Source organism: Ursus arctos, unplaced genomic scaffold (assembly GCF_023065955.2).
Source record: "Ursus arctos isolate Adak ecotype North America unplaced genomic scaffold, UrsArc2.0 scaffold_3, whole genome shotgun sequence".
Lineage (NCBI taxonomy): Eukaryota > Metazoa > Chordata > Mammalia > Carnivora > Ursidae > Ursus > Ursus arctos.
Window position 1 is genome coordinate 78,180,958 of NW_026622985.1, and position 25,615 is coordinate 78,206,572.

A 25,615-nucleotide genomic window follows, 5' to 3' on the forward strand; every position below is an offset into this window, starting at 1 on the left:
CACGTGTGGCAATAACGTACGATAACAGTGCTGGAGTACTGAAGGTTGTATCTCTTATAAGTTAGAGCATGGTCAAAGTTATCCCTACAATAGCAATGCTCTTACTAACCTTTTTAGGGGTGAGAATTGCCCATAATCCACAGACAGTGCCTGTAGATAGCTAGCCTACCAATACACCATTAGTAGTTGTGATGATTGATTCATTCCTTCCTTAAATATTTATTGCATGCCCACTATCTGCCAGATACGGCACAGGGGCTGTGGATACAATGGTGAATATAATAGACACAGTTTTGCCTTCAGAGTTTAGAAACATTGGAGGTAAAATAGGCTTAACATAGAACAAAACAACAAAAATAAGTATATAATTATAAATTATGGCAAGTCCTGTGAGGAAGAGCAAGGGCATTTAATTTACATTGAGGAGTGTTCAGGAAAAGTCTCCCTAAAGTGGTGTCAAGGTCAGAAAGCAGAGAGAATGGGTGAAGACAGCATGAGAAAGGGCAGGAAAGAGCAGGGCAAGAAAGAGCAGGGCAGGAGCAAGTCAGCAGAGCTAATGAATGAGAGGGAGAGAGGTGTGAGAGGAAGATGAGAGGTAGACAGGGCCCAGATCATGCGTGGCTTGTGCAGGTCCTGTGGAAGATTATAAATAATTAAAGTGCTTAACTGCCTCACTCAATGTTTCTATCTCTTCACTCTTTTAAGTAGCCCACAGAGATCTGTTTCATCTGTGAATGTTACATTTCACGGAAGAAAAATGGAGGAGGGTCACTAAGGCACAGGACAACCCGGAGTGGAAAGAACAGCAGGCACTGAGGTCCACAAGGAGGTTATTGGAAGAGGCAACGGAAAATGATGCCCAAGACAATGCCGCTGGGGCTGAGGGGGAGCCAGTGGAGCTGTTAGAATGTGAGTTAGAGTCAGTGAAACTTCGTACAATTTTTTCCAGTTTTGTTGGGGTAGAAATTACAAATAAAAATTGTACCTATTTAGACTATACTGCTTTTATGTAAGTAGTGAGGTAATGGGAAACCACTAAGCACGAGACCAAGGTTTTGGTCTTTGTGGCCTGTTTGTGTGATGTCACCATTAAACAGTAAGCACCACGGGAGGGTGTGCAGGTACGTAGAGGGGAAAAGAATGATTTTTGATTCAGGACAGGTTGTCTTTGAAGTACCCATGCAACATCAAACCGCAGAAGCTGATCTGGAGCTAAATAGAGAGACGGAAAACGTAGTAACAATTTTGTCAGGTGCTGATGCAGTCAGCAGTTGAAGGGTTGGGAGTAAACATATCAGAGAGAGGGAATATTTAGTTATTTATTTTATTTATTTAAAATTTATTTGAGAGAGAGTGAGAGGGAGAAGCACACTCCCCGCTGAGCAGAGAGCCCAACATGGGGCTTGATCCCAGGACCCCGAGATCATAACCCGAGCTGAAGGCAGAGGCTTAACCGACTGAGCCACCCAGGTGCCCCCAGAGGGGATATTTAAATCAAAGACAGGAAAAGGTGAATGATGGAGCTCTGAAAAACCACAAGCTTTGGAGAGGGGGCTAGCAAGTGCTAATGGAAAGGAGCGATCACATATTTTGAGAAGGAAACTTTTGAGACAGTCTAGTGGTAAGTTGAGGACTGCATCATGTTCTTAAAAATCAAAAAACGAACAAACAAAAAACTGATGAGTGGAAGCATTAGGTACCTACAGAAATGTGAGAACAAAACTGTAACACTCTGGGGAACAATAGCTGTTTTAAAATACGACTGCCCTTTTAATTAAATTGCTGTGATTACTTAAGCATCCCATTAAAGACAGGTCATATCCTAAGTATCTTCCAAGATTACTACTGACTCCATAGCTGGAAGAAATGAAGGCGGAAAACATTTTATTATGACTATTTCAGATGAGACAAACAGGGGGTCCAGACCTTGTTTAGTCTGAATTTATTGATTTATTCATTCACTATGGATCTATCGAACTTTTTTGTTTGTAAACAGCTGAGTTAGTTAGGTTGCATTTTACATGGTCTAAATCCATTTCATATTTTTTATGCCTCTGCCTTCCATTTGTCAGCCTGGTCACTTTGTGTTTTCCTGGAAAGAGGGACTAGACAATTAATTTATTTCAGCTGAACAAATACTTATGGAGAACCTGTTCCACACGGCATTTTGCTGTTTGATGTCTTATGGATATTTTATTAAACTGTGAGCTGTATTACTTCTCAAATGATCAGAGCTAGAAGATTAGGATTCTTTTCTTAGCCCTGAAACTCATTCACACTTTCTATCTTCACATCAGTCAAAAAGTCCGACAGTTAATCCATTCATAAGCACTCATGGTCTACTATGTTTCAGGAGCTACAGACATTCAAAGATTGCCTGTCCTCAGCATCTTATAATATAATTGAATGACAAGATGTACACAAAAGAAAAGCCAGATGAGAATGTAAAATTATCTAATGATGAAAGATGATTGCATAGGATATATCAAAATGCAATATTAAAATTCATCACCCCTGAAACGGTGCTATGACTTCAAAAGAAGTCATTATATACTGTTAGGGTTTGGTTAAAATACCAGTGAAATTTAGTCAAAAGTTCATGCTTCATCAAAGATATGTTTTCCAACAATACCTATACCTACAATGCCTACAGTACTTTCCTACATTATCTAACACTTTGGTTTTTAAAGAGAGTCTCTGACTTGATTCAGACTCCTGGCATGAGCAGGAGGACGAGGAGTTGCCCTCCAACAAAGAATATGTCTATTGCATCTATTTTTCCATATCTCAACCTGAAAGAGTGCTGACTGTATTCAATTCAAGGGACACCAACTTTCCTGTTCCGTGGGCTTCCCAGTTCTGCAAGAAATAATTTCTAAAGTTTAGCACTTTCCTAAAGTGAAGGAAAAGAATGTTGCACAGAGGAATTTAAAATTGGCTGTTTTCTGGAATTTGCTGTCTGATTTCCTTGCTCATGTAATTTTTTTTCTTTTGATTATTTAATGATAATTAGAAGATCATTTACAGAACCGAACACTTTATGTACATTTCACAATACACAAGACCGTTCTTTCTCAGTCTCATTCACTGATACCTCACTGGTCCTAATGGCAGCACTCTACGACTGGTATTATCACCACATATCTGATGAAGACACTGAGAAACAGGAGTATCAACAGCTAGCAAGAGGCTGGAGCCCAGGTTCAGAGCCACGTCTGCCTGACTCCAAGTCTAGACTTTTTCTGTCATCTTGCTTATCCACAATTGACTATACCTGTTGTTTAATGGTTAAGTGGATACAAATGATTGATGAATAAAATAAATTTACAGATTCTTTTAAAACCCAGCAGGGTGCCCCTTATAAATCAATTGACAGCTATACAAATACAGTACTTCTATTGAGTATTAAGAACTTAAGACACTTAGAATCTATGCAGATTTCCTAGAACTGACTTAAACTTCTTCAGCATATAACCAGTCCACCCTCAAAACTTTCCAATTACCTCTGCAAATGAATGTCTTCAGAAAGACTTTCCTGAAGTCCTTCATATTCCACTTCTCCTTTGCATTACAGCAACCACGATAATTATATTCTTTTATTTTGTTATTTTTTTTCCTCATCTTGGACTACAAACTGCATTACTACTGAACCTTGTCTTTCACATTTACCACTATACCCCATATCACCTATCACTGTGTTTTGCACATTAATACTTTAACAAACCTTTGTAGAGTGAATAGATGGAAGACTTATACTAGACACTGCTGGCATAGAGAAATAGAAATGACATAGTTCTGCCTTCAAACACCTCTCAGTCAAATACAGAAACAAAAGGATGCATATAATTATATGTTAAAAAATAAGTGACATAAAAGAAGTAAAAAAATGTGGACCCTGATATTTCAGAGGAAGTTGTTATCGAAATGGGTCTGCCGCCCAAAGCAGTTTTTATCAGGGTGCCAAGAATTACAATACCACCTTAGCCTTAGTTCTTTCATCTGTAGGGTGGCACAAAAATTTGCTCTCCTTGATTCAAGAGTAAATTTGTAAATAATTCCATTTCATAAGCTTTTTTTAAAGATTTCATTGATTTATTTGACAGAGAGAGAGCACAAGCAGGGGGAGCAGCAGGCAGTGGGAGAGGAAGAAGTAGGCTCCCCACTGAGCAAGGAGCCTGATGCAGGGCTGGATCCCAAGGATCATGACTTGAGCTGAAGGCAAACACTTAACCAACTGAGCCACCCAAACGCCCCTCATTTCATAAGTTTTATCTCTGGGTGAGTAGCCTGATGTCTCATGTCTGAGAGATGAAAGGTATGTTCATATGTGTTGATTTACCAGTGCAAAAAGATACTGGAGTGAGGAAGAAAACACACTTGGCATCAGAAGACCTGAGAGTGGATTCTGTGTGACCTGAAACAAATCTCTCACCTCTCAGTTTCCTCACTTCTGTAACAAGGTTCATAATAACCATCTCCCAGAGATGCCAAGAGAATCAAATTTAAAAGGGTACTATCATAAAGGTCTATACAAATGTGGTACATTATTATTGTTGTTAATAATATCATCATCGTGACCAGATAAGCAGCATCACCAAACCTGACAGGGGAGATAGTTGCTGCTCAGACCTAAAACATGGGATTGTGAATCGATCATATTCTTCAGTCCTTCACTATTCCTTGTATAATATTATCAAATATCCAAAATTCTGAGAAGTGATACTTGTCCATTTGTCTATGCCCTAAATAAGATGACTAGATTTCACTTTTCACCTATTATTGGTCAACACAATGGGATTAGGGCAATTTCAATGCGAGAGAATGGGAAAAGTTACTTATGTTCTCCTCTTCAACCCCCCAATTCCTACCCTAAAGATCCAAGTCTCTTTTCAAAGGGGGTCCATAAGTATTTTGAAGATCTGGGTTGAAAATTAGAATTTAACTCTTTAAAAGAATAATACAATAGTAAAAACTATGAAACTCTTAATGGTGCCAACTATTAAGCAGCAAAGGCTGCTGTGAAAACAACCACACGTTCTGTTTCATTTAACATTTGCCTATAGATTATTAAGAAGTGGGAGTCTAAAGTGTCCGAGACAGTGTTGTCACAGGTTGGTCTCCCCAGGAAGCAGACCCTTAGGAGAAGTTTGAAATGCATATTTTCTGTTGGCCTCCATCCTCTGGAGGGTCAAGAAAGGAAGCAGCACTGAGCAGAGAAGTCCAGCTGGCTGTGGCCCAATGACAAGCTCCCAACACCACAGGGAGCTCTGAGACTAGAATGGCTCCATCAGACATTGCATGTGAGCCCCATCCTGAGGTAGCAGGGTAAGGGTAGGGTTAGAGATTGGGCAAGGCAGCTCTCTGCAGCCAAGCAATCCTTCAAGGGCCAGTAGAGCAGTCCTAATGGCAAAGCCAATGGGTCTTTTGCTGAATGGGGATCTGAAGGGGCACTTACCATTTATACAAATTAAGATTTATAGAGAAATGAAAATATTATATTTCTAAAATGATAGAATACATCAAATAATTAATAAAATTTTATTGTTTAATTTCAGAACTCCTCTTCCAAAGGAATTTATTGCACAAAGAAAGTAACTTCTATAAACAGCACAATACTGGAATTATAGGACAGCTCAGACAACAGAACTAGGATCATAAAACTCCCCAGTATTTCAATAGATAAGTTTCATTAAAGCAATCTGAAAGGATAAAGTATCAAGTTTTTAGTTGTTGCTTATTTTTAAGAACAAAATCTCCACTAATAATGTGGAAGGAGAAAAATAAGAAACAATGTCACAGCACTAAGTTCCAACTGTGCTGAAAATCGAGAAGGATTAAATTATTAGGAATGAAATTACTTACAAAGCTGTGTATAGAATATTAAATATGATTTTTTTAAAACAACATGATTATTACCAGTGTTGGTTGGCTCACAATTTCCGTCAAGTTCTAAGTAAATCAGGTCAAGTCTCTGGTTGTATAACCTGTTATATCTGCATGACAGACTGGTTTGGTACATAAGCAAATCAACAAAATTACCATTTTATCAATTGTCAGAGAGAGTGACCAAACTATTGGTAAAAATTGGTCACAATTTTTGATTGACCATAAAAAAACTGTCTATAATTGACCATTATTGACCAAATAAAAATGTGACTTAGTTGGTCAACCATTATTTATTTCTTATGACTGCGCCTTCAGAAAATAGCAACGAACAAAACCAAATGATGGGTTTTTGTTTTTTTCTTAAAGACAATAAAAACACATAAGCTCTTCAAAGTTCCCAGATCCCAGTTCCAATTCCTGGGAGGGGAGGAGTTTCCCTACCACCACCAACCCATTCTCCAGACACCAACTGGGTGTCCTAAAATTCAACTCAATTCTGACACTATCTACCCAGAGACAGTGTCATGTCCCACAGGTTTAGGGTCCAGTCCTACAAGATTGCTCTCCCACCTCACTTTAGGCACCAGTCACACAATCCAGATTGTTAACTCTACCTCAGACCAACTGGCTATAAATCAGAGGTTCCCAAGGCCCCTCCTTGGGTTCAATTAATTGGCTTGAGCAACTCACAGAACTCAGGGAAATATGTCACTTACTAGATCACCAGTTCATTATAAAACTATAGAAGTCAGGAATAGCCAGATGGAAGAGATGCATAGGGCAAGATATGGAAAAAGAGCACGGAGCTTCCATGCCCTCTTTGAGCACACCACTCTCCCCCAATCTCTAGGTGTTCACCAATCCAGAAGCTCTCCAAATTTTGTCTTTTTGGGTTTTTATGGAGGCTTCGTTACATAGGCCTGGTTGATTAAATCATCAGCCACTGGTCACTGAACGTAATCTCCAGCTCCTCCCCTTTCCTAGAAGTTCCAACTGGATAATCAATCACACTGTTGGTTTTCCTGGCAACCAGCCTTTGTCCTCAGGATACCAAAGGGCTTTCCCAAGGTTACCTTATTAATATAACAAAAGACACCTTTATTACTTTCATCACTTACAAGATTCCAACAATTTTTTAGGAGTTCTGTCCCTAAAACAGGAGAAAAACCAAATACATATTTATTATAAATCACAGTACCACAACTCTCCACCCTAAATACCCTTGACATCATTTCTTTCTTTCTGGAGATATAAATAAAAGAGCAACTTGGTCTAATACAATTGGTTCTTTAGTGATAGTTGAGTAAAATTTGTTCTAAGGTTCAAATAAGTGTAATCACACCTTTTGTAACAATATTTGCATCTCCATATGTGGTGTACAACTGGGACTTAGCAGAAAAGTGCACAACATGATCAAAGTGTGTACGTTTGTCAGCTTGAAGTGCACTTCATGAAAGAGAAGATTTATCTCGCACATCACAGTAAAGAAAAGTGTTATCTTTAACAACATGGATTAAAACAGCAAAATTGCACTTAAATCTGTGCTCATTCTCTCTCTCTCTCTCTAAAACATCTTATCCTTTTTCCTATATCAAATGCCATGCAGACTCTTAAAGGGACTCTGAAAAGCAAAGAAATACAGGAATGATACTCTTGGTATAGAAAAGACATGAGCCAGATGCTACTCCTCTCCGTGTCCCGTGAAAAGCAGCAGTGGGGACAAGCCACTATGAAAGGGACTGGTGCAGAGAGCCAACTCCTGCCCCCCTTCTGCCCCTGTCTCTGGGATCTCAGAGAGATGTTGATACTCCGGGGGCAGACTGGGTTGGGAGAGTCTCACAAGGTCAGTGTCCATACTTAGTAGGCTTTCTAATTTGGCCACGACTCATCACAGTTCTAAACACTTGCTCAGAGGAACAGAGTGGTAATGGTGGTTACGAATCTCTTCCCTGGGGCTTGACTTCCTGACTCTAAATCCTGGCCCTTCTCTTACTGACTAGTGAAGTGGATAAGCTATGTGACTTTTCTGTGCCTCTGTTCCTCATCCAGACATCAAGGGGATGCTACTATCTTCCAAATGCATTACTGTGAATAAATAAGGGATTAAATAAGCACTCAACAGATTAATTTTTGTTACAGAAAACATATTAGTTGTACATTTTTTAAATCAAAACTGACAAACCCCAAATAGAAATGGCAACTCATTTTCATCAAGCAATATTCACTTATAACACTATTTCAAACACCTCAAACTTCATTCCCCAAATATACACAGAATAATAACTCTTAATAGAGATTCCAGTCAATGGGGTGTTAACTATAGAAAGTCCTACAGTCAAAAGGGAAACTCATGCCCACCACAAGCTAGACTGAAACTTCTGATGTGTTGCCTCTTCCCACTTCTGAAAATTGTAAATACCTAAGGAGATATGGGTAGGTACAGTATGTGGGAAAGATTCAGGTAAAGACAGGAAGAGGGGAAAAAAGAGGAAACCAGGAAGGGGAGGCAGTGAGAAGAGAAATGACATGGGGGAAGAAAGGGGAGGGGAGCGAGAGCAAGAGTAGAAGCCAGGGAGCCCAGAGAGCACCATCTGGATCAGAAGTATCTCTGGAGCTGGGCAAAGAAAGGATTCTCTGTAGGGTCAAAACAGCAAATGTGGGGTTAGGAACAGTTGAAGAAGGAGGACTTGACCAGTTTTAAGTAAGTTTTACTAAGGTGCTGTACGCATTTGTATTTCTTTGGATTATTTTCCGAGGACTAATTTTGGAGTGTTTGGGGATTTTTATTTTGCTTTGTCTGTTTGTTTTTGCCTTTTAAAGTAGATTACCAGATAATGGGGCCAACAATATGACAAGAAGCTTTCAGAAGATAAAACCAACTTCCTGTAAATGCTCAAAGGCCCAATATGAACAGACTCACTGAGAGAAGAGAATTTCATATTTTCCAGCCCATTGCCTGGAAAAACATTTATGCCAAAACTATTGGAATCAAAGTGAGTACTGTTTAAATTTCTTACCCATTCTGGACTAGGGAAAAAAAACAATTAGTATTGGGCTGTGAATTAAGCCCATCGCAGTTAGATTAGAAATTCATCACTCAGTTATAGATTAGGAATTCATTACAGAATTACAGCCATTAAGTTTAATTACTGAGAGGGGGAAGGATATCCATGGGATCTACTCTTCTTCAATTACCCAACAAAATTTATTGAACACTTGTTACTTGTCAGATGCTTTTTAGACACAGAGTATACAGCAGTGAACAAGATAGAGAAGGCTCCTGACTTCATAGACCTTACTTTTCAGTAGATCGCTAGGGTCTAGTAAAGCCTGCCACCTGTGGGCATTCATTGGATGTAAGATGACTGAGTGAAGAAGCTCCTATTTCATGATATAGTGGAATGATCTAATAAAGAGATAATAAGCATGTCTATATATTAAAAATGCCATCATTCAAAAAAAGCAAAGCATCCTTGCATCTATATTATATGTGTATATAACATAAAGTCATTTCCAAATAGTTTCTGCCCAAAGTACCCTTTCAACAGGATCTCAACAGCAGCTTTCACAGCTGGCAAACCATGAGCATTCTTCTATCCAGCGCTCAAGAAATATCCTATTCTACTTGTCAGCATTACTTGAATTCTATTATGTATTGGCTTTCAATCAGTGGCCTCTACTCAAAGCAGCATTTTCAACAAATATTCAAAGGTGATGACATTCTCTATTTAAGGAAGAAGGAACTGATAGCTAAAATGTCATTGTTATTTTAGCTAAACAACTCCTTAGAGCAAGAGTTTCCCTGTGACCAATGTACAGTAGTGACTAAATGAAGAAATGGACTTCTGAGAACAACAATATGCAGGAAAAGCTTTTAAAAACTCACTCTTTAAGGAAATGCAAGAGTTTGTAGTGTTTCTCTGGTAATGCAAGATCATTTTCCACAGCAGGATTTGATCTATGTGTTCAAGATATAAAAAGGTTAAAAATAGAGCTATATACTTAACTTCCTGGATTCAAATAGGACTAAAAAGAGAGGAGACTGAATACACATGTTTTTGATAGCAAGCTATTTTACATTTTAATTATTTAAAGGACTCTTTTGGGCACCTGGGTGGCTCATTTGGTTAAGCGTCTGCCTTCAGCTCAGGTCATGATCCCAGGGTCCTGGGATCGAGCCTCACATCAGGCTCCCTGCTTGGTGGGGAGCCTGCTTCTCCCTCTCCTTCTTGTGCTCTCCCTGCTCGCTCTCAATTAAATAAATAAAATATTTTAAAAAAATAATAAAGGACTTTTTCTTTTAAAAAAGTTTAACAGCATCACCGAAGTGTAGTTGATAAACAAAAGAACTGTATATGTCGAATGTGTACAATTTGATGAGTCTGGACATATGCATGTAACTATGATGTTATCACAAAAATCAGGGTAATAAACCTGATGGGTAACATCATCTCCAAAAGTTTCCTTGTGTACCTGCCACTGCCGTTTTTTGTTTGTTTGTTTGTTTGGCTTGTTTTTTATAGTAAGAACACTAAACATGAGATCCACCTTCTCGACAAATTTTTAAGTGCATAATACCATGCTGTTAACTATAAGCACTATATTGTGTAGGATATCTCTAGAATATATTTATCCTTTATAACTGAAACTTTATACCCATTGAACAACTCCCTATTTCTCCTTCCTCCCAGCCCCTGGTAATCACCATTCTACAAGTTTGACACCTCTTTTTAGCAAAATCATTTAGGATATGTCCTTCTGAGACTGGCTTATTTCACTTAATATGATGTTCTCCGGGTTAGTCCATGTTATCACAAATAGTAGGATTTCCTTCTTTTTCAAGATCGAATAATATTCCATTGTATGTATATTCCACACTTTCTTTCTTCACTTATCTGTCAATAGATATTTGGGTTGTTTCCATAGCTTGACAATTGTGAATAATGCCACAATGAACATGGGAGTACGGTATCTCTTTGAGATCCTAATTTCAACTCTTTTGGATAAATACCCAGAAGTGAGATTGCTTGATTATGTGGTAGTTCTAGCTTTAATTTTTTTGAGGAAGCTACACACTGTTTTCAATAACAGCTGTACCACTTTACATTCCCACTAACAATATACAAGGGTCCCAATTTCTCTACATCCTTGCCAACACTTGCTATACTTTGATGTTTGATTGTTTTTTCGTTTTGTTTTGTGATAATTGCCATATAAAACAGGTGTGATGTGATACTTTGGTGTAGTGATTTGCATTTTTCTGATGATCAGTGATGTTGAGCATCTTTTCATATACATGGTAGCCTCTGTATGTTTTCTTGGGAGGAATATCTATTCAAGTTCTTTGACTTTTTAAATTGGGTGATTTGTTTTTTTTTTATTGAGTTGTAAAAGTTTAAAGGACTCCTGTTAAAATAAATTTTGGACTCGATTTTACTAAAATAGAGGACAATTAATAACTTGAAATGCAAGACTCCCCCATACAGAAATAAAATCAATTACTACCTTTTCCTTAATGAAAAATCTATTTTAGAATAGAAAATAATAATAAGGACTCAAAAAGCCCTACTTCACCATGTTTTAATGTCTCATTTCACCCTCATAAATATCCCAGTGCTATTGAATAAGGTAAACATTATAAAATTCTTTTCATATTGAAGAAACCATCCCCAAGATCACAGAGCTAGGAAGCAGTCAAGTGAAGGCCTCATGAACCTTATCCTAATAGCTAAGTATACTTATTGTACTTCGCTGCTATCTCTCAATAATTGTCTTCTTCGTCATTAAATCTCAATATACGTAATTAAACACAGCAACAACAGGTAAAGTAGGATAATCAAAATGAAAACTCCAAAGTTTTATACTATCAGGCGTGAACCATTTAGAAAAATGCTTAGTCTGGTTTAGGTTAGGCCGAAATTTCATTCATTAACATCCCCTCAAAAAAGTTTCTTTCTATCTATCCCCCACAAGCCCAGGCATGTCTGCGATCACTCACAGAGCATTAACTGAGCCCTTACTACATGCTGGATGCTCTGTTGGAATCTGCAGTTACAAAAATGACTAAGACATGGTCCCTGGTCTTAACATACTTATAGTACATAACACAATATATAAATAAATACTACAATTTGATGTGAGAAATGCTATATAATTCAGGGTAGCCTGGGGACACAGGGCCAAGAGAATGGAATCTAGTAACTGTGAATAAGATTCACTGGCTCCTGCCAGTGATCATGGGAATATGTGGTGGGAGAAACGTAAGAAATAGCTCTATAGTACATCGATATGCACCAGGATCAACAAGTCAGAAAACATTTCAGAAATGAGCTTATGATTGATTTTTAGCCAGCCAGAAAACAGTAAAATCTACTTCTAATGGATTCTACCAATCGGCAGAGGAGTTTGGTATTTCCCATGAAAATGTGATTGTCATTAATAATTTAAATATGATGTAATAAACACCCCACATTTATGTATAAAAGGGGATTTAATTTTACTCTTCCACAATAAGAAACAGACAACTCACCTTGGGGTGGAAGGAACACAGAAAATAAATAAGTAAATAACCATTGAAATGGCCACTTGAAAGGGAGAAGAGCAAAGCATCAATCCTAAGAACAAAGGATTTCAGTTGGGTTCAATAAATTTTAATCCCAACTAATCAAACTGCTATATGCATGGCGTTACTTATTTCAATGTTAAAACATGTCAGAACTTGTGAGAATAGTTTTCTAAACATTTTATTCCTATTATTGCAAACTGTGAAAATGTACAAGCCAGGGCAAAATTATATCATTTAGGGATTCACTGTCAAACACTCACCGAAACTAAGAAACTTCTACATCCTCAATGTTACAGAAAATTTGCCAGGTGTGTTATAACATTTTGCATTAAATTATATCGTTTATCTAAGGGGGTTCTTAGAAAAGAACATTAAGCATTCAATAGTCCCAACATCATCCAAGCACAAAAATGAAAACCGATCAGAACTGCAAATGACAAAAGGATAACAATTTTTTACCTCATAAATTTCTGTGATATAATTCCTACAATTTCCGTTCATGCAGTGACTCCCAGCTAAAACTCATGCTCTTTACAAATGCATTATATCTCAACTATATACAGCAAGTAAAGATCTACAAATGAAAAACAGTTTAGCTTGTGAAAAAATACCCTGAAATATGAATAGTATGACAGAGGCCATGGTTCTTTCATTATAACAACAAGTTCACTGATGACATGACATAATTTTCTCATCCCCACATTTCATCATGTCCACATTCCCTCTCTATGACCCGGGGCAGACACAGCCCCTCTGGCTATCAGTTTCCTCATTTGTAAAAAGAAAGGTGCTTGACAGGATGATCTCAAGATTCCTTTGAATTTTGACATTTCATATTTCTATGAATATACCACATAAACTGCCTCCCCTGAGTACTGTGAATTATGTAAGTTCTAATATGGGAATAGAACATCATGTAAAATACAATAAATCACTTTTAAAAAAAGCCTACAAGAGAAAGATAGAGGATACACAAGAAAACTTGTCTAAATAAAAATTATGAAGCCTAGCTTCATGAGTCAGGGCATGACTGGGTAACTTAAAAACTGATTTTTACAAGAGAATTAGAGCCTCAGTCAGGTGCTCGGGGTCTGGGGACCATTCATTGAAGCACTATGATTCCTTGTCAGTGCAATAAAAATGAAATGAGAGGAGGGGTTAGGCAGACCATGAGGAAGATGGAGACATCTTCATGCCGATTTGTCCATCAATAGCTTTCACTTGTCTGTTCCATAACAGCCCCCTTCTCTCTCATCTTTTAATTCCCCCCACATATTTCTTTATCGTACTCCATTTTCCTTTTCTTCCTTTCCTTTTTTCTTCTCTTACTCTCCCCTCTCGCCTTTCAAACAGCAGGAAATGGTGCCAGGTCACTTGATACATGCCCTGGGATTACTTCTGTCCTGTAGCTAACCCGGACTCACCAGCAGGGCAGCCACGGCAACACAGAACTGTTGTGTGGCCCAGGGTCTGGTTAAGTGTGAAAATAGAGCATGTGCATTGGAGCTCCACTTCTTCCAAATATCCAACTAAGTTGCGGAGTATAAAAGGAGGATAAGAGGAAAGAAATGTCATCGATGTTATGAAAGCTAAAAAGAAATGTCATCAATGTTATGACCAGGTCATAATTAACTTACCAAAGCAGAAAAAAACTGAAACAAAAGCCCACAAGATGTGGAGATGGGGCTGATGACGAGAGAAACAAAGCCGTCACTCCATCCAATACCATAAAGGCCCTGGAAACGGAGGCTCCAGAAAGTCCAGAAGGTGGCGTTCAAAACAAAGTTAGGTGAAATATTTGTAAGTCCTTTTGTCAACTCCAGTCCCTCTGCACAGAAGATGTGAGCATCGCTTTCTACAGAGAATAAAGCCAGGGACACGAGACATATCTGAGGCCTAAGCAAGTTTCTATAAAATGAAAGCCTGCATGCTGAATAGGGAGCCCCTGGTCCCTTTCCCTGCTGGGCACTCAGACTTCAGCAGCCTAACATTCATCTCCCAGGCCGGAAATTAGAGGAATCTTCTCTGGAGAAACTGGCTGAAGGGTAACAACACACTGATATCATATGGATGTCTCCCCACCAAATAACCAAGTCTACCAGCTCACTTTACAGTAAAGCCACCGGTCAGTGAACTTTCCCACACTTCCTAAGCTTCCAAACAGCATGGCAGCACTATATTCTTTTTTTTTTTTTTTTTAAGAATTTACTTATTTATTTGAGAGAGAGAGAGGAGAGTATGAGCAGGGGGGAGGGGCAGAGGAAGAGGGAGAAGGAGACTCCCCACTGAACAGGGAGCCCAACCAGGATAACCTAGGACCCTGAGATCATGACCTGAGCCAAAGAGAGATGCTTGACTGACTGAGCCACCCAGGCGTCCCAGTACCACATTCTTAATGTCTCACCAAATAGAACAGATGAACTCAGAGGACACAGCAACAAGACACAAGTAGAAGATAACTTGAAGAACATTAATGCGCTCAGAAAGAGCTCCTAGCAATTAAAAAGGACAAGTGAGATAGAAATATCTCAATAAATAACTTCTAAGAGAAAGTTTGAGGAAATACTTAGAAAGTGAAAGAAGAAGAAGAAGAAGAAGAAGAAGAGAAGGAAAGAAGGAAGGAAGGAAGGAAGGAAGGAAGGAAGGAAGGAAGGAAGGAAGGAAGGAAGGAAGGGGGAAAGGTCATCATGACATAAGAGCATTCATTCAGGAGGTTTAACTTTCAAATTTTGAAGTCTCAAAAAGAAAATAAAGAGAAGCCATTAGCAAAGAAAGAAAAATATTTCTGAGAACTAAAGAACATGAGTTTTTGAGTTGAACATACCAATTGCCTAGCTGAAAGAAAAAAGAAGGAAGAGAAATGGAGAAGACCTACCTAAAGGAACATTAAAATAAATTTTAAAACACTTAAGAGTGAAAACAGATTGCAGAAAAAGGATTAGGGCTCAGAACAGCTTCAGGATTCCCAGTGGCAGTACCACTTGTCAGAAGAAAACAGAGCAATCCCTTCAAAATGCTGAGGAAACTTGAGTTTTATTTTAGACAAACATAAAATCACCTGAACTATAAATCAAGTGTGTGGGTAAAACAGTCTATTTTGGACATGCAGAAATCTCAAAAAAAAAAAAAAAAAAAAGACACACACACAAAACAAAACAAAAAACAAAAAACTTACTTCCCATGCACCCTTCCTAGGAAGCTTCTGGGAGGATATATACTAATAAGGACAAAAGAAGAAAGAGGAAGATTTAAAGTCCAGATAACAGGTACTCTAACACAGGAAAGGTAGAGGAATTTCTCCAAGTTATGATGAAGAAAGGTCAGAGTTAACAGCCATACAACTGGTCTACAGATCATCCAATCCAGATTAGAGCAAAAAGATGGAAGACTCCAGAAGTATCTCCAAAAAAAAAAAAAAAGAAACAGAATTGATGTGTTTGGATGTTCAGAAAGGATATGTACAGTTCTGCTAGAGTTTGAGGATGAATTTATAATAAATATATAGAAAGCCAAGAGTATGACAAAGCAAGGAATTATTAATTCCAGGAAAAACAACATATGTGTAAAGAGACCAGGTTACTTTAGTACCCTATCTAGATGAATTGTGACATCATGTGCACAGTCACGATGACATCAACATTGAATATTGATTGGACCAAAATTGTGAAACAATCCTACCGGAAGAATTAGAGAAGTGTATGTGTTTCTACATGCACACACACGTGCAATTTGTGTATTGGGGGTGGGACATTAAGTCAGCAGCTTCCATACTAGGAGGACAATAAAATGAAAACTAAAAAATCAGGATAGCCACATAAACATGTTCGATGGAGGGGTATCTGGGTGGCTTAGTCAGTTAAGCAGCCAGCTCGATTTCGGCTCAAGTCATGGTCACAGGGCTCTGGGATCGAGCCCCACATCAGGCCCTAAGCTCAGCGGGAAGTCTGCTTGAGGATCCTCTCTGTCTCTCTCCCTCTACCCCTCCACCCGTTCTCTCTCTAAAATAAATAAATTTAAAATATGTTCTATGGAAATATGGAGATGAATACAAGAAAAACCACAAAAGGAGTTGAAAACAAATCTTCCGGAAGATCAAGATTCAAAAGTGGGAGGGTGGGGTTGCACTACATATGATATCACATGGATAAAATACATACTTAGGGCTCTCTCTGCTCTTTAAGGTCATAAAGTAGGAAGAACAAAGTTTGAAGATGGCAAGAGGATTTAAATCCTACCTGTTAAGGGAAGCATTTTCTATAACTGGGTTTCTCTTAAAAACATTTCTGCATCTTTATACCTAGGCCTGTGTCATCTTACTTACTTGGGGGTTTCCTTGTTTTGTTTGCTTTTGGTGACATAACAAATGCTTGTTTCATCTTCTCAGGACCAAAACCCAGACAATAATGTATACTGACAAAAACAGTCACTAATGAGAACAATGTGACAAGCCAGGAGGCCAGGGTTTAAAGCACCAGCTTCCACCTCAGCCAAAGCTAACCTATCCCTAAGTTGTTTCAAATTCTTAGATTCCAAAGATTCTTAGCAGATACAGGAGTAACTGTTTTCAATGACATAAAGGACCTATCATTTAAACAAAACCACAAATTAACACTTTATCTGGATACTATTTGCAATTTAATATGTTTGTTGTTATGATAAAGAAAACAAGTTCTCTCACAAAAGGACATAATTATCACCTATGTGATCTTATTTGACTATTTCGAGGACCACAGAGGAATGGAACTCTATGTCCAAAGTGGCCAGAGTGTAAAGGGGAGCAGAGGAAGACCCAGGGGTGGCTATTTGTAGCTGTGGGCATTGGTGGAGGTTACACTAGTATTCCAGCTAGCATATCAGCTACATGAGTTTACAGTAATGTTGGCAGGTGTTCAACAGCATTTCATATGAGAAAGGGGTAGGAATGAAAATTATGCTAGTGGTTGTCCTCCAAACCCCTCTTAATAGGGCTTGAAGCCCTGGAAAGGATGATTTCAGGAAGGCATGAGAAAGTATGAAGGAGGGGCGCCTGGGTGGCTCAGTAGGTTAAGCATCCAACTCTTGCTATTGGCTCCGGTCTTGATCTCAGGGTCTTGATCTCAGGGTTATGAGTTCAAGCCCTGTTCTGGGCTCCACACTGGGCATAGAGACTACTTAAAAAAAAGAGGGGGGGGGTGCCTGGGTTGCTCAGTTGGTTAAGCATCTGCCTTTGGCTCTGGTCATGATCTCAGGGTCCTGGGATCCAACCCTGCACCCTGTGTCCAGCTCCCTGCTCAGCGGTAGTCTACTTCTCCCCCTGCTTGTACTCTCTTGTGCTCTTCCTCTCTTTCAAATAAATAAATAAAAATCTTTTAAAAAAGAAAAGAAAAGAACAAAGAAGGAAAATATGAAGGCGCTTCCTGGCAAAATTTTAGCCAAGCTATCCAGAACTGAAACTTGATGAATGCTATCTAGGAAATAAATCGCGGAGTTCAATAAGCTGTGGCTCAAATACATGTACGTGGGTTTTTAAAATATATGCTACACACTGAAGCACTGGGGTATTAATCTGTACCTCACAGTTCTTCAGAAGAGATTTGCAGTGATTTCTTTTCCAAGGACAATGGGCTACCTACCTTTAGACTACACGGTGAATGAAGAGGCCCCTCTCCCTAGCACTCACACAGGATAAACGCAGATCAAAAATCAGCAACAGGGAGAAATGTCTGAGGCTAAGACTGCGCCAGGCATGGGGCATGAGAAACCAGACCCTGATTTTCAGAGAATTTGAGTTCTAAGGGGTGAAATAAATAAAAGGTACTGGATTCATAAGTCATTCCTTCATTTTAATCCCAAATAATAAATATTCATTTTAAATCTCATGGATTTTATACCAACACGACTTGGGCATAAAATCAGGAACAATCATGTAACTCAAAAATATAACCCAAAAGTGTTAAATTCTTTCCCTGCATTAAGTCACTGTACAACAGGGATTATACTGTGTAATCCTTCTGGGTCTCACGAGTGTCCCAGATACAGTGATTTAGTGAAATCAGGTTGTTACACCGTTTTCTGGTAACAGGCTTTTCTCACTCTCTACCAACCAAGATCCACAATCCTTCCTCTTTTCTTCCCTCCCTTCCTTCCTTCCTTTCTTTTTTTGTCCTAGTGAATTCACATTTGTGTATCTTTTTTTTTTTTTTTAAGAAAAAAAAAATCACTAATCTTCTTAGACATTGATGGTGCCAGTGTGAGAACCAGGTTCTTATCGGGCTCTAATTGGACGCAGCATTGTGCAAAGGAAATTAATGAACATGGGAGCCTCTCAGAGTTTACAGTTTATGTGAGAAGTTTAATGAGGAAAAAGAGGTCAATGCATTTCATAAGGACCAAAGCCATACAAATAAATATTACTTCACAGTGTTCTGAAAGCAAGTCTCTGTCTGTGGACTCAGGTAGGAAAGATCACAATTTATGTGAGAAAAGGAAAAAAGTGGGCAAAGAGGAGAGAGGGGAGGAAAGAAAAGAGGCATCAAGCGTTTGAATGAAAAGGAGACGGTTCTTAATAACCAGGTGGTATGTGACACAGAACAGCAAGATCTCAAACACAGGAACTTTGGCTTTCTGTCTTACATTTATTATTATCAAGCATGAAAAATATCCAAAAATAACACTTGGTTTGTCATTTTTAGAGCTCGTCACATACATTTTGTCTATTTTTCTGCAGAATGGTTAGCATTCAATTTATTTTTGCATGGGTGCTGGCACACAACATGGGCATAAAACTGTGAAAAATCAAATAGCTCAAAAAGTGTAGGTGGGCTTCTGCAAAATTTGTGCTGAATGAATTTTTAGAAAGCAGAGTGTGGTACTAGAATTGCTGCACATGTGTTCTATTATTAAATATCTAACTCTTCCAAATTGGGAAGGATAATAACAAGCAATCTTGTGGAAGAGCTGAAGACCTAAACAGTACAATTCTGAAACCAAAATAAAACCGTTTTGGTTTTTTTGTTTTGTTGGTTTTTTGTTTTGTTTTTTTTTTTACTTTTATAATATCGTGGCATCACAGCATGAAAACAGAGCAACACTGACAGGGAAAAAAAAAGCCTGGAGAGCACTGCCCATCACCTTACCATCCTTGACTACGAAAATTGATGATTTATTTTAGTCTTTATCCACGTAAATCCATAATTATCAGTTTTTACAAATTTGCATCTAACTCTTGTATTTGGCTTTCCATGGAGCATTGTGCCGTTAGCATTCCTCCACGCTATTTCAAGAGAGGCAGCAGAAAGAACACCAATTTGTGAGCAAGAAGATGTGGTATCAGCGTTAGCACGCATTAGTTCCCTGGATAGTCACGACAGTCATCATTTTCTTAGCTATCCATTTCCCCATGGAACCGACATAACCAATTTTACTTACTCTTCTTGTTCTGGGACATTTAGGTCACCAATATTTCGTAGGTCTAAATAACACTGTAATACAGACTTCCTTGATATAGCTCTTTTTATCTTTTGAAGAATATTCTTGATATAACTTCATGGCAAGGTAAACATATTTATATATGCTTTATACCTTTTGGTACATATGACCAAATTGTTTTCCAAAAGATTCATACCAACATATACTGTTACTAGAAATATATGATTGCACAGTAGCCTTGCCAGTATTGAACACTATATTTAATGTTTTGCTAATAAAATAGCTGTAAAAGGATATCTCGCTATACTACTGATGTTGTGTTATCTTTATTATATTTTATAATTAGTAGTTGTCAGGAATCCAGAAAATTAATAAAATTTTAAATTATGACCCATAGTCCAATAAGGGACTATAGATATAATTTCACTTAGTGCTTCACCCAGAGAGAACTTTTTGATAATTAAATCACTGATTAGTCTTGACTCCTCATTGTGCTTAATTGCCCTCATTCAGTGCATTACTAAGCCTTGCTGTCTCAAGCCCCAAATCCTTCTTCAGCCTGCCTACTCCTCTCTCTCCCCTTAGTTCAAGCCCTACTTAGTCCTCACCTGGATTACAATATCCAGTATCTCCACTTCCAGTTCAATGGTTGGCATTGTGTGTGGTCTAAAATATCAGTTGGAATATGGGTGTTACTCCTCTGCATATATACGCCAATAACATGCTTTTTTTTTTTTTTTCCAGGACAAAATCTGAACTTTGTGACATAGCACACAAGGCTCTTCACAGTCTAGCTCAGTCTTTAGTCTTCTGTCGTACCATAAACTCCGCACCCATTCAACATCCAAACGCTACCCTGTTATAGCCTTTACCTAGATGACCACCATCTTGCAAGACTCATCTCAGGGGTCTACTCCTCTAGAAGACTTCCCTAACTCCACATCCTGCCGGTACTGATTGGTCATTCATAATTTCATCAGCAGACTGGAAACCTCTAGTTGGAGCATGTATTCCACTGTATTGTGGTTGCCTATTTAGCTGCTGATTTTCCCAACTAGCCTATTGGCTCCTTAAGGTTAAGATGTGCCTTTGAGGGATCCCTCCTACATTGTTGGTGGGAATGCAAGTTGGTACAGCCACTCTGGAAAACAGTGTGGAGGTCCCTTAAAAAGTTAAAAATTGAGCTACCCTATGACCCAGCCATTGCACTACTGGGTGTTTACCCCAAAGATACAGACGTAGTAAAGAGAAGGGCCATATGCACCCCAATGTTCATAGCAGCAATGTCCACAATAGCTAAATCGTGGAAGGAACCGAGATGCCCTTCAACAGATGACTGGATTAAGAAGTTGTGGTCCATATATACAATGGAATATTACTCAGCTATCAGAAAGAACGAGTTCTCAACATTTGCTACAACATGGACAGCACTGGAGGAGATAATGCTAAGTGAAATAAGTCAAGCAGAGAAAGACAACTATCATATGATTTCTCTCATCTATGGAACGTAAGAACTAGGATGATCGGTAGGGGAAGAAAGGGATAAAGAAAGGGGGGTAATCAGAAGGGGGAATGAAACATGAGAGGCTATGGACTATGAGAAACAAACTGAGGGCCTCAGAGGGGAGGGGGGTGGGGGAATGGGATAGGCCGGTGATGGGTAGTAAGGAGGGCATGTATTGCATGGTGCACTGGGTGTTATACACAACTAATGAATCATCAAGCCTTACATCGGAAACCGGGGATGTACTGTATGGTGACTAACATAATATAATAAAAAATCATTATAATAAAAAAAAAAGATGTGCCTTTGAGTGAGTGTGCAAGATGGATATGTGAGTAATGGTTTCTGTGAAACCACGGAAGGATGCTGGAAAGATCCTTCAATGGACAAGCATAATGGAACAGACTGCCTTATGAACCAGCAGTTTCAAGAGGAAAAGTTAAACAAATTGCAGAAGTTACTTATTCTTTTAAGAGGTTTGCCTGGTTCTGGGAAAACAATGTTGTCGCAAATTCTGCTTGGTCAGAGTCGTAATGGCATTGTGTTCAGCACAGATAACTATTTTCACCATCAAGATGGGTACAGGTATAATTTTAATCAACTAGGTGATGTCCATGACTGGAACCAGAACAGAGCAAAACAAACTATCAATCAGGGGAGATCTCCAGTTATAATAGACAACACTAATACACAAGCTTAGGAAATGAAACCATATGTGGAAATGGCCATAGGAAAAGGGTACAGAGTACAGTTTCATGAACCTGAAAACTGGTTGAAATTTGATCCTGAAGAATTAGAAAAGAGGAATAAACATGGTGTATCTTGAAAGAAGATTGCTCAGATGTTGGATCATTATGAATACGATATGTCCTCCATCTCTAATGTAATGAATTCAGTGGAACCACCACACAAAATCACACAAAGACCTCCTCATTCACAGGGGAGACAGAGGTGGGGAGGCTCCCTGGGCTCACACAATCAAGTTTCTGTTACAAATAATCATTACACTGGCTATTTTCAGCTAACACATTTGTTGCTTGCCCTTGAAAAAAATTAGTGAGCCTAACTTGAAGCTTAAATAATTTCAAATGGAAAAAAAAAAAAAAGACTATGTTGCTTCAAAAAGAATGTTCCCAGCAAGTTGTTTAAATCCTAAAGTGTAAATAAAACTTACATAAAATTGTTAAAAAAAAAAAAAAAAAAAGTTGTGCCTTTAAGGGAATCCTCAGTGCCCTGCAAAAAGCGAATTATTAGTGATGGTGAATAAAAGTCTGGTAGATGAATAAATAAAGGAATGAATGGTCCAGGCTTTGCTCAATGCCTTCTAGTGAAGGTACCTACCAAACTTCCCATACGATTGGTTGTGACCTTTAAAAACCAGAGAGCTACTATTAAGTTTCTGCAGCATATGACAGGGCAAATGGTCTATTAAATGTACAAGATGCTGCTAAAGTATTTGGTGGCCTGAAACATACATGAAATAGGTTATTTTGAATGATTTACTAAAGAGAATATTGAACATTATCTTTGTCATGTGCATTAAATGTGAAGTCCACCCTAATAATAGACACATAGTAGAGAAAAACCAAAAGAGAAAGAAAAGAAAAAAGAAGAGAAGAGAAGAGAAGAGAAGAGAAGAGAAGAGAAGAGAAAAGAAAAGAAAAGAAAAGAAAAGAAAAGAAAAGAAAAGAAAAGAAAAGCCTTCAAGGAAAAACTGAATTTAAGGGAGTGCAGAGCCTCAGGTGCAATCTGGCTGTCTCAGAGGGTCCTCCGGCAGATCAGGAAAAGCTGTCTGAAGGAAGCAAGTCTAAAAGGAGGCTGCCCAGAGGCAAAGGTGTTGACACACTTAATGCGCTCTGGCAGTTGTTTTCACACATACTCACAATGGAAGAAGGAGTTGAAGCAAGAGAAACAGAAAAAGAGGAACATGACCAATTGTATTTGTGTAAAGGAAGACGTAAACAAGAGGAGTGAAGACATACCATATCCTATTTATTCTATAAGCATGAAGGCAACAATTAAAAAATAAGATGGTCCAATATTAAGGTGATGTAATTACTATGTTGCCTAACTGGAAAGGAAATACTACCTTTTGCACTCTAATGCTTCCCAATAGAACTTTCTGCACCAATGGTTGTGTTCTATTGCTGCACTGCCTGATACAGGAGCCACCAGCAACATGTGGCAGCTGAGCACCTGAAATGTAGCTAGTGTGACTGAGCAACCCTGTTTTTCATTGTATGTGATTTTAACTCAAATTTAAATAGCCACACATAGCTAATGCCCTTTAGGCTGGGCAAATTCTACACCCCTACAGCTTGAAAAAATAAGAAATCTTTTTTTTTTTAAAGATTTTATTTACTCATTTATTTGAGAGAGAGTGGGGAGAGGAGTAGAGGGAGAGGGACAAGCAGACTCTGTGCTCAGCATGGAACCTGATGCGGAGCTCAATCCCACAACCCCAAGATCATGACCTGAGCTGAAACCAAGAGTCGTACGCTCAACCAACTAAGCCACCCAGGTGCCCTGAAAAAATAAGAAATCTTTTAAATTTAAGGCAGAAGAGGACTTAAGGGACAAGTTAATTTGTTTGGGAGATAATTAAATAATACTTCCATTGGTCTTTATCATTTGTAATGTACTTTCATATTTTTTGTTTAACAAGAGTATAGAAGCTGAAGATGAATGTGGATTCTCTATCAACAGAAGCACTAGGAAAGGAATTAGAGCCCTGTGTCCTCACCTACATAGAATGTGGCTCCTGTGGAACAAAGACCCTACTGAGGCTTGCTGGACAGGCAGAGATAATAGTGATTAGGAATACAGACTCTACAGCCAGACTGCCCATGCTCAAAACCCAGTTCTGTTTTACCGGCTGGATGACCTTCGTCAAATTACTTAACTTCTCTGTGCCTATTTTTCCTCCTCAATTTAATGGGAACACTAATAGTATTGACCTCACAGGATTGATACAAGTTAACACATGCAAAATGTTTAGAACAGTGCCAGGCATACATAGTAAATAAATTGCTCATAATGGATTAACAATTCACCCAGGGACCAGGGATCAGTAGTCCCCCAAGCACATGAAGAAACCTCTTTTGGAAGGACACGCTGCTCTGGTCTTGACTGGTCCTTCTTATCACTCTGAATATGTCTTTGCCTCATGAGTATCAGATGAGGTCTCAGATGAGGTCTCAGACAAGGGAAAGCACAATATTAAACAAATGATAACAGATAGTCTTCAACCAAGTTTTCACCTCCTCCTGATAATCCAGTTCCATCACCCTATTAGCCTAATTATTCTATCTAGTTTGCATGGCCACTTTGCCTTCCAAATTCTAAGAGGTTACAAATGATAATTAAAATTATGAGCTGATAATTCCTGTCAATTATTAAATGTTTTCATGTGAATAGAGCATTATAAATGACATTCATAGTCAGAATTCTTAAAGGACCCTGACTTTTCAACCTGCAACTGGGGTGTGCCCTGTACTCCTAATCTTGTTCTTGATTATACCCTAGCCTGTTTCTGAACTTTCTCTACTTTTCCAAGCCTTCACTGTCCCCATCTATCTGTCACTCATATACCCCTCACCTCTCTTTCTCCTCTCTCCAGCCAGCTCATTGCTTGGTGTAGGTGGTTAGAAGCTTTAAAGTTTTCTGGAAAGCTCTCCAGAGGAGTGGAATAATGTGTCTGTAAGGAGAGCTGATGTTGAACACATCAGAATGGAGGTGAAATTTAGAATACCTAAGAAAGAAAGGCATTAAACTGGAGAATAATAAAAATGTATAAATAAATAAATAACAATTTTCAGGAGTGATGCGAAATAAATTAAGGATTTTCAAAGTATTACAGAGCTAACAAGCCACAGCATATGACAAGCGTTCCTATATAATTGCTAGGAAGGAAAATGCAAGAATACTTTCTATTCTTCTCCAAACAACAAATTCAATGATGTGCTTTGAATCAACAGAAGAAACCACTCAGGTTGTGAAGATGCTATGAAAAACGGTCATCTCCAGGGGCTTTATGAATTAATCCTTACCTGAGGCATGCTTTTGCATGCTCAGTGTGAATTATTCTTTGTAAAATTATACTGAGCAGAATAGAAAATACAGCTTGTAACTAGCTTAACAAACAACAGATTAATAGCATTTCATGTCAGCCATAGATAACTGAAAAGTCAAAAGCCCAAATATATATTTATCAAGACTTCATAAAATATTTGTTTTAAATAGAAGGAACCATG

The 25,615-nt window shown here is 38.5% G+C and overlaps 1 protein-coding gene and 1 pseudogene across 2 annotated transcripts in view; one reads left to right on the forward strand and one right to left on the reverse strand.

Annotated features, from left to right (window-relative positions):
* Positions 1–25,615, reverse strand: part of GRM8 (glutamate metabotropic receptor 8) — a 713,246-nt gene that overhangs the window by 387,402 nt on the left and 300,229 nt on the right. The gene's annotated exons all lie outside the window — the stretch shown is intronic.
* LOC113266999 (NEDD4-binding protein 2-like 2) lies at positions 735–22,419 on the forward strand (annotated as a pseudogene).